Raw genomic sequence first — 10,250 nt, 5'->3', positions numbered from 1 at the left:
TGTTATTTATTTGAATTTAACATCCACATTCACAATCTGTTCTCTATTCATAACTTGCTTAAGCAGGTATATTTGCAAATTAATGAATACAATATGTTTATATTATTATGTCTCTTTAGGGAAAAGTAACAATTTTAGTCTAAAGTGCTGCCACATTTGGCACACTGTCACACAGCTAATTAAACAGTTTACTGTGGAAAAACTGTTCCAGACTTATGACTTTTTAAATCTAAAAATACATTTGAGTGTAACTTTTGTAAGAACTCCTTGGGTCTGCAGAAAAAAATCTTTCCCAGAAAGGCAAAAGCCTGACCTTTTTTCTAGCCTACAAGACAATCTTGGATAGAAAAATGGAGGTGGGAGTTGTTGAATAATTTTCATTTTCTTGTCATACATCGCAGAAATGATATGTGGAGACTGAAGTCTCCTCAAAATGTATGAGGCATGTAGAACACATCAGAGGTTCCCAAACTGGGAGGCACAGAATGTATTCGGGGGAGAAGGCTTGAGAAGATTTGGGGGGGGGGAAACCAACAAACAACAACAAAAACTTACTGCCCATATTTTATCCACAGCAATGAATAATTTGCAAAACTGATTCCTCCAGATATATCGGGTCATCAGATGGCGCTGTGCATTTTGATGGATTTCTGTTAAGCTTGCATAGCATTACACAAAGTCATTGCCATCTGTACATTAATCGGTTTGCTATGACACCGTGTGCACATTTAATTGAAGGTAGAAAGGGATCTCCGGATAGCTGTCTCAAGCATCCAACCCAGAATAGAATTGCTCTGCCAAAAAAAAAAAAAAGCACATCCATCCCACTATTAACAACATGCATGATGCAATTAAGCAGTAGCTCACTTAAAATTTACATTACTATATACTTAAATTGGCTCTGTTTGAATCAACGCCGTACTGGTTTTAATATTTAGTGAATTGCATGTTTTAAAATCAGTATATGTACTTGTTTATACCTCTCCTCCCGCCACACTACTTCAGACACAAAGAAGGGGGGCACGATCAAACAAGTTTGAGAACCACTGGAATACACAGACCTTCCAGCAATTAAATAACAATGCTTGAACAAATAATGACAACTAGATATGGTTTCCTCATTTCACAAAACCTTAGAAAATATTACGCCATTGGTGATTAGCATGATTCTATTTCATGTCTCATATTATCAAAATTATTTGGGGCTTTTTGTTCCTCAGATATATCTTTGTTCAGCCAGATGTACTTCAGCACAGGAATATCTATGACCAGAAAGAAAGTGTATGTCATTCTGCTCACCCATATGTCAAGCCTTGCAAACAAATCTTTCTGAATGATCTGTCATTATCCTCAAAGCAAGGTGAATCTTCAGGACAGCAAAGCATAGGTAAGGAGACAATACTATTGAAACTACTGGTACTAAGCAGCAGAGACCAAAATTGAAAGGCCTAGATGATGGAACTGGCCTCTCACATTTATAGCTGCTTCTGTTGTTGAGTTGAAACTTTATTATTTCAGTAGTGTTCAGCTGCCCTAATCAGAATCAAAACCTCACTTGGCTGGATGCTCTGTAAACATAAGACAGGCCCAAACTCAGAGAGTTGACACTCTAAATGGGGACAAAATGTGACAGGTGGATGTAGAACACAACAGAGGGAGGGGAGGGAGTGTGAAAGCTTTCATTGCCAGAAACCAGACTATACTTGCTATGAAAATAAAATACTTCAATCTCCATTGCTGTCAATACAGCATTTCTCATACTGGGGTTCACTGCTGATTTTTTGGGGGGAGGGAGAGGGAGAAATAGCATGACCTGTACCCAGTCCCTGATTTTGCATTCTTTGTCCATGGCTATCTGAGTTCTAGGATCTGTGGTCCCTCCCTCATCTGAGGGAGCAGGCCTTTTGTAGTTCTGGAAGGCTCTGCCAATCAACCCAGGAGTCAAATAGGTCAGTATCTCTTGTGAACTTTTTTTATTTTTTTAAATAAAAAAAGAAAGTGTCGGAGTAATTTAATTTGACATAGTTCAGCCCACGTTTGTTGGATAAATATGGTATGTTATTCATTTTACAGTATTATTTTATTTCAAATACAGCTTTAGCAGTAGCCTTAAAAAAAAAAAAAAAAAAAAAAAAAAAAAGCATAAATATGACAGTGAGGATCATAAAGTAAGATACATCAACATCTTATCTCTTAAGGTCATGTCAGAAGTGAATATAACAATAGGAGTCAACTTTTTGTTGCCATACAGAGATGCAAATTTGAATCCAATCTCAGGCCTAATGCTCGACCACATGATGGTAGGGGACTGGGAGTATTGTGAAAGTAGGACACCGAGTCGGAGGTAAGAGAGCCATACCCTACAGGTTGACCATAGACTGCAATTATAGTTTCAAAAGAAGCAGTCTACTCTGGAAGTCTCAGTACAGTGACGCAGCTGACATGTGGGAAGAATAGCCACAAAGAATGATGGACCGAGTGAAAATCTGTGCTTTAATCATACTAAACTGCTACCCAAGTCTCTTTCCCAGGGATCCGAGTGCCTTGGGCAATATTTCCTTATCATATTTTAGAAGGGAATAAACCCACTCTCTATAAAAAGAAACTAAAAAAAATTCTAATGGCAAACAGTATTAAGGAAAGTTCATTTCCTCATCTCCTGTGAAAGTACTGACATTAGTTCACTTAGATTGTAGTCACTGGTTCTATACTTGTATGCTAATTTATTTTGATTGACATCAGTTATTACATAGAAAAGTAAGAGAAGAAAAAAAATCCCTTTCCAAATAGCTTTTGTGCAAAGCTTCAGTGCCTCAGCTGCTTGAGTTCCTTACTTCATTTTTGAAAAAAATTATACTGGCCCAGCCAGGCAAGCAGCTAACCTTTCCTATGTACATTTATTTTGATTACTTTGCTTTTTCCTAGGAAAAATTACTTCTTTACCTTGATATAATAAATGAGGCCATGATTTTATCAGGATCATTTTCAGAGTCATGTAGGACATATAAAGTCAAGTTACATTCCTATATCATAAGAGTAACCCGTATTTTTCTGTTATTAGTAGAAACAAAAATAGTATGCAGGGGGTTCCCGGTATACGTCTCCCCCTGATTTGTCATTTTGCATATCTGTCGCTTATCAATAGGGAACGTGTTCCGATCCGTGTCTCAGTCATCGGCAGCCAGTGCCCTCCCTCCCCACCCAGCACCTCCCGTCCACCAGCGGCCCCATAGGTAACCGATCAACTCCTCCTCCCTCCCAGGACCTCCTGCACGCCGCAATCAGCTGTTCAGCAGCGTGCTGGAGGCGCTGGGAGGGAGGAGGAGAAGCGAGGATGGGGTGCACTCGGAGGAGGGGGTGGAACTGGGTGGGAAGAGGTGGGGCAGGGGTGGAGGGTATCTGTCCCCAGTATCTGTCGTTTCGTTATCAGTTGCCCTTTTCAAAAACGCAACCCCAACATATACTGGGAACCCCTGGTATATGCTATATTTTGAGAGAGACAGGAACAATTTTTGAACATATTCTATACCCGCTCTTCACCTGCGCTCATCATTTTAAAAAAATCAAGGGCCATAAATGCAAAACAGCTTTTCCATAACCATTCCCTCTCCCTATTTCAGATATTCTGCTTGAAATGATACTAGACAGACCTGAGCAATGGCATTGCTACTTAATACCTACAAAACTACTTAGAATATGTTTTATGTCTTCATGTATGTCTCCGTAAATGGACTCTATCGTACTTTGTGATTGGCAGATACAGTATTTAAAACACTACTCCTGAACAGAAGAGCTGCCACTTATTTTATCTAGGTATCTTAGGTACTTACATGGCCCCCATTACTGTAGTACCTGAGCACCTCACAATCTTTAATGAATTTATACTCAGACTCATAGACTTTAAGGTCAGAAGGGACCATTATGATAATCTAGTCTGACCTCCTGTACAATGCAGGCCACAGAATCTCACCCACCCACTCCTGTAATAAACCCCTAACTTATTCTCAACACATCCCTGTGAGGTAAGGCAGTACTATTAACCCATTTTACAGAGGGGGAACTTAGACAAAGAGAGACTAAGGCCCAGATTCTCAAAGCTATTGCAATGGGAGTTGGGTGCCTAAATATCTTTGAGCATCTAGGGCCAAGTGACTTAGCCAAGGTCACACAGGAAGTCTGCATCAGATCAGAGAATTAAACCTGGGTCTTCTAAGTCCCAGGCTAGCACCATAACTGGATAATCTGTCCCCTCTTCTAGAACCCCAGGGGAACCCCATCATATGGGGGAAATGGGGCTGGCTGATCTGCAAATTATTTTTAAAGAAAACTAAACTTTTGTAGAAAATGTGTATACATTTCTGTAAGGATCTGTTCCTCAAAAATCAGAAAAAAGACATATGCAAACCTGAACAGTCACATGATCATATTTTGCCATAGCCCTGATATGCCCTTCCCCACAGAATAGGCAGAGTGAAAGCCTTTCTGCTCAACCTTCACAATGTACCTCAGCTTTCCACTGCAGAAAATCCATCTATAAGGGTGAGAACTCTTTCAATCTTTGACCTCCTCTGCTAAGACTAAAAACAAAATTTCCCTTCAATGTAGAAACAGGTCCTTTTTTGTTACGGGATGACTGTCTACTAGGAACTCAAGTGAGACTACCAAATTCATTCCACAGATATCAAACAGTCTGCAAATGGTAGCATCATGATTAACCTTGGACTGGATTTGAACTTATTACAACCTAGATGCTAAAAGTGCTTGGTACTAATTAACCTGAGCTATCTAGTCCAAACAGAGAGTTTCTTTTCTGCTACGGCAATTGGTCCGGAAGCATGTTCAGCTAATTCCAGATGCAGCCTAACAATATGTTGGCCACACGCTTAAAGGCAACCTTTATCCTATAATTATTTTGATTTGGGTTCTGACTCTTTCAGCCCCTGAGAAAAAGATATTTTTCAAATAATATATCCTAAGTATATTTCTCTGAGATGATATATTGCAGTACGGCATCATTCACAACATAATTTCAGTCTGATAATGTGTTATTTAAAAGATGTCAGCGTTATGGAGAGGAAAAAATTTGGAGATTAACTCAGTTTACGTATGGGACAAATAGGTCATCTTGACGCTCCTTGGCAGAAGTTTCAGCACCATAGAAATATAAAATACTTGTCCCTTGTTTCCTGTGACATATCTGTATTTAAATGTATGGCTCAATTATAATTGCAAGTTCCTATCCAATATGCAAATATTATTATAGTTATTGCATACATGGCATTGGTCCAGTAGGAAAAAATGTTAGCACTTTCAGCATTCTGAAAATGATTGACTTTGCAGATGAGTCTAAGAGATTGCTATGGAAATTCTACCCTGAAATCCTCAGCCCTTACCCAAAACATATAAATGGCCACAAGATCTTTATCCACCATTTGCAGGGTGGTATGGGATTGTGGAAGTGAGGAGGTTTATCCCTTACGCTGTATAATTTTATCACTTGACTCCAGAAGACAAATACCACTCATTGGAATAAAATAATATTCCACTCTTCCTAATTGTTTTAATATGCCAGAATTTGCCAGATAATCTAAACTCTTCTGCTATTCGATTCCATTCCCAGCTTTTCATTTGCCTAACATCTACATTCTTACCATTCCCACTTTAAAGGGAATCTAGGCCCTGTGAAGAGGACCAGCAAAGATGCTATCTGCCTCTAGTAGTTGCCCAAGCTACCTGATAAACTGGAGAGATTTAGAAATTAGTCAGTCAGTCAATCTCTACACAGTAAACATGATACGCACCTTAACTTCTTCATATGTCAAATATGCATAGAGAATTTATTAAATAAGTCACAGACCTTAAACCCCTGCACAGCTGAGTAAGGGGAAATAAGAAAACGTCCTTCCCTCTTAGTCCCCTGCTCAGATCTGTTCAGACTGTGACTTCAGGCATGGGGATGAGCTGGTTGCCCAGTACTGCCTCTTGTGAGCAAGTGGGCAGAGACAGGCAAGGAGTGGAAGAAGCCCTAGCTCTTCTGTCCACAGTTCTTCCCAGTCCCAGACTCTGTAAACACACTTGCTCAGAGGGAGACTCTAACAATTCATTCTCTGGTTTGCTCATGTGGTGGTAAAACTGCACGCTGAGTCTTACTCAAGGCAGACTATAAATCTTCAATTTAGTCCTAAAAAGTTAGGGATACCAGAACAGTAAATATGTGCTGTGCACTAATTCTCTTTGTGGGCTGATACATAAAACAAGTCTGCAGATTTTTAAATAAACCACCTACATTGTATTATAAGAAGAAAAATAATGTTAAAACAATTTTCTAAGAGGAAAAAGATAATTTTTAATAAGTTCAATAACTAAAAACAACTTGTTAATCTAAGATCAGTCAACGAGCCCACATACATTCTCTAGTCTAAGAGGAAGCATGTGAAATTCTGAGTAAGGTACTATTCAACATGAGTAAGAATATTAGTAACTGGTTCGTACTTGCTATCATAGCACCATAATATATGCTTCTGATAGAATAATTTATTGTAAAATCAGGCTTCTTTAAAATAAGATCTAGTGTGAAATATAAAGTTATAGAAAACTGGAATAAGAAAACCTTTTCAGAAACTCCGCTGATTTTGGACAACCTGCAAAGATTTGCAGAGTTAGAGGTGATTCCCTGCAGATATTTGTATAATTGCCTGCAAAATTCAGTTGCCCCAGAGTATGAAAAACAACACTATTAGACAGATGCAGGGCATTGAGGTAGTATGGGAAATCATCACAGGAAAAAAAAGTTCACTGCCTGGCTTGCGCCACAGCAGGCAACGTGATGATTTGTTGTCACGCTTGTCATCACAAGTTCAGTCTCATCTTGTAGTCAGCCAGATAAATGTATTTTTCTTTTGAGGCCTACAACAACATTTCTGAAAGCTATGGCACAACATTTTTATCTCCTTTCCTTAATAAAGCTTCTTTGCCTGTTCAAAAGAAATATCCTAATTTACTAGTGTCCCAGTATGTTTCTATTCAAGCTTATCTAATTCAACAGCACCAAGCTTTCAGAACAAACAGGGGGAGGGAAGGGGGGGAATAACTGTCATGTGTAGAAACAAAATAGATGAAGCTTTTTCATTCAGCAGGCGTGACTCTTAACCCACACAGAGATTTAGGCTATTTTCCTAATTTTCTGCAAAACAATTATCACCAGATATAATGAATCCCCCTTCCATAGAGACAGGTTGATAAGGATTATTTCTTAAATGAATTTTCATCTTTGAAAATTCTAAAGCACAGATAAAAACAGTTACATGCAGCATAGAGCATTTGCTGAGCTCTTCTCGTTAAGATTATTTTTGAGATAAATTTAACTCCAAAACCAAACTGGATTAAAAAAGCAAGTTACAGCTAAAGAGCTTTGCTCATAAAACTTGACAAAAGCAGAGATTTATGTGAAAGAGTGGAGAAAGCATTACATTTACATAGGCCATCATTTTCCTGTTTGCTAAATCTCCATCTGTTATGCTGAAATTTCTTTGCATCAACTATGATCCAGGGCTGGACAGGTTAAAAAGGCGCAGATAAGGATAAAAGCAGGAATTTTCCAGTTGCAATAGCCTGGTTCGGAAAGAAGATTTCAGTCTGGTAGATGGACCTCTACCCATATTAATTTCTGCAAATACCTTTATTCAATCAAGAGCTGAACACTGATGCTGCTGCTTTAGGGCTTTAATCCTGCACCACTGAAGTCAGCAGAAGGGTTTGCCAAAGATTGCAGCAGGATTAAGCTCAGACACTTACTGAGCTGCACATAAGGAGTGACAAACCCTAGAACCTTCTGGAACATGAAGCTGCAAGGACAGCATCAGGTACACCTTTGCAGTCAATGGAATATCACATGCCTACTAGGCTAAATTCAGGCCTCAGTTACACCTGTGCAACCCTACTGAAGACTGTAATTGATGGCAAATTAGGGCCAATATATAAACAAACTTTTTAGTGGTCACTTAGTTGTGAGGTTTAAGGAGTTAGGGTCTTATTCTCCATTACTATGAACCTTGTGTTGTAATTTATACTTGTGCAAAGTTGGTGCAAAATGCTACTATTCTGATCTGCTTCCTTTGCACAGGTGTAAGTGACCACAAACATAGCAAGGCAGTGGAGAATCACACCTACTTTTGTAAAGGACTCTGTGCTTGATGGCAACGGGACTCTGTGAGGCGTGTGTTTAGTCCATCTATGGTTGGTTGTTCTCTGTGTACAGACTGCATAGCTGGGCTATGGATCCTTGAGTAAGCAGCTGAGACAGGCCTGTTTGGTGCCTTGGTGAGGGTCCCAAGGCTCTGTACCTTGGAGCTTTGATCAGCCCCGCTGTTTGAAGTCTCTGAGTGGTTATTCACTCCATGATGGTGAAGGGCAGAGCCAAGCTGAGCTAAGCATGTCATGCCTGGCCAACCTGATTGCATTCTATGATGAGATAACTGGCTCTGTGGATATGGAGAAAGCGATGGATGTGATGTACCTTGACTTTAGAAAAGCTTTTGATACAGTCTCCCACAGTATTCTTGCCATCAAGTTAAAGAAGTTTGGATTGGATAAATGGACTATAAGGTGGACAGAAAGCTGGCTAGATCATCGGGCTCAACGGGTAGTGATCAACAGCTCGATGTTTAGTTGGCAGCCAGTATCAAGCAGAGTGCCCCAGGAGTCAGTCCTGGGGCCGCTTTTGTTCAACATCTTTATTAATGATCTGGATGATGGGATGGATTGCACCTTCAGCAAGTTCACGGATGACACTAAGCTGTGGGGAGAGGTAGATATACTCAAGGGTAGGGATAGGGTCCAGAGTGACCTAAACAAATTGGAGGATTGGGCCAAAAGAAATCAGATGAGGTTCAACAAGAACAAGTACAGAGTCCTCCACTTAGGATGGAAGAAACCCATGCACTGCTACAGGCTGGGGACTGACAGGCTAAGCGGCAGTTCTGCAGAAAAGGACCTGGGGATTACAGTGGATGAGCAGTTGGATATGAGACAACAGTGTGCCCTTGTTACCAAGGCCAATGGTATATTGGGCTGCATTAGTAGGAGTGTTGCCAGCAGATCGAGGGAAGTGATTATTCCCTTCTATTTGGCACTAGTGAGGCCACAACTGGAGTCTTGCATCCAGTTTTGGGCCCCCCACTACAGAAAGGATGTGGACAAATTGGAGAGAGTCCAGCAGAGGGCAACAAAAATGATTAGGGGTATGGGACCCATTACTTATGAGGAGAGACTGAGGGAACTGGACTTATTTAGTCTGCAGAAGAGAAGAGTGAGGGGGGATTTGATAGCAGCCTTCAACTACCTGAAGGGGTGTTCCAATGAGGATGGAGCTAGGCTGTTCTCAGTGGTGGCAGATGACAGAACAAGGATCAATAGTCTCAAGTTGCAATGGGGGAGGTCTAAGTGGATATTAGTAAACAATATTTCACTAGGAGGGTGGTGAAGCACTGGAATGGGTTACCTAGGAAGGTGGTGGAATCTCCAACCTTAAAAACCTCTAAGGCCCAGCTTGACAAAGCCCTGGCTGGAATGATTTAGTTGGGGTGGTCCTGCTTTAAGTAGGGGGTTGGACTAGATGACCTCCTGAGGTCTCTTCCAACCCTAATCTTCTATGATTCTATGATAAACAGGGAGACTTGGTTTAAAAAGTCATTTGCTAGGCAAACTCAAGAGCTGAGAGCAGAGGCAGCTAATGGGAGAGTTTCTGAGGGAATTCAGAGAGGGAGTGTCAAAGCTGACCCTGGAAGGAAAGCCTCTAAGTAGGCTTTCATGAAGGCCACCAATAGAACAGTGTTAGTGACGTGCCATGTCTTCTTTCCTGCCTGAAGCCAGAATGGAATTCCCGTGCCTGAAGTGCAAGTTGATGGCAACAAACAAGATGAACTGGAATTGCTCATTTAGTATATGAGCCATCACCAATAGATCCTTGTCAGTGTCATTAGTGTTAATATGAACCATTTATGAGCATAATTTTAATCTAGTTGGCATTACTGGAACCTGGTAGGATGATTCACACAACTGGAATATTAAAATCAATGGTTGGTTACAATCTATTTAGGAAAGATCAAGTAGGAAAAAGGGGCGAGGACGGGGTGTGGTGGCACTCTATTCATTGATAGCTCAGAAGAAAGGTGTGCAAGGAGCAGTCATCCTATCTATAATGTGTAAGGGAAAAAAGTTGTATGATCATGGGGGACATATGCTGGAAATCT

General features: G+C 40.4%; 1 long non-coding RNA gene across 1 annotated transcript in view; it reads right to left on the bottom strand.

Moving 5' to 3' along the window:
• Positions 1–708: 708 nt before the first annotated feature.
• Positions 709–10,250, bottom strand: part of LOC128839974 (uncharacterized) — a 32,889-nt gene continuing 23,347 nt past the window's right edge. The window contains exon 3 of the long non-coding RNA XR_008445579.1: positions 709–794. This is a non-coding gene — a long non-coding RNA (uncharacterized LOC128839974). The remainder of the gene's footprint in view (positions 795–10,250) is intronic.

Source organism: Malaclemys terrapin, chromosome 7, assembly GCF_027887155.1.
Source record: "Malaclemys terrapin pileata isolate rMalTer1 chromosome 7, rMalTer1.hap1, whole genome shotgun sequence".
In the NCBI taxonomy this organism is placed as follows: Eukaryota; Metazoa; Chordata; order Testudines; family Emydidae; genus Malaclemys; species Malaclemys terrapin.
Note: the sequence above shows the minus strand (reverse complement) of the source record. Positions and strands in the feature narration are given on the sequence as shown.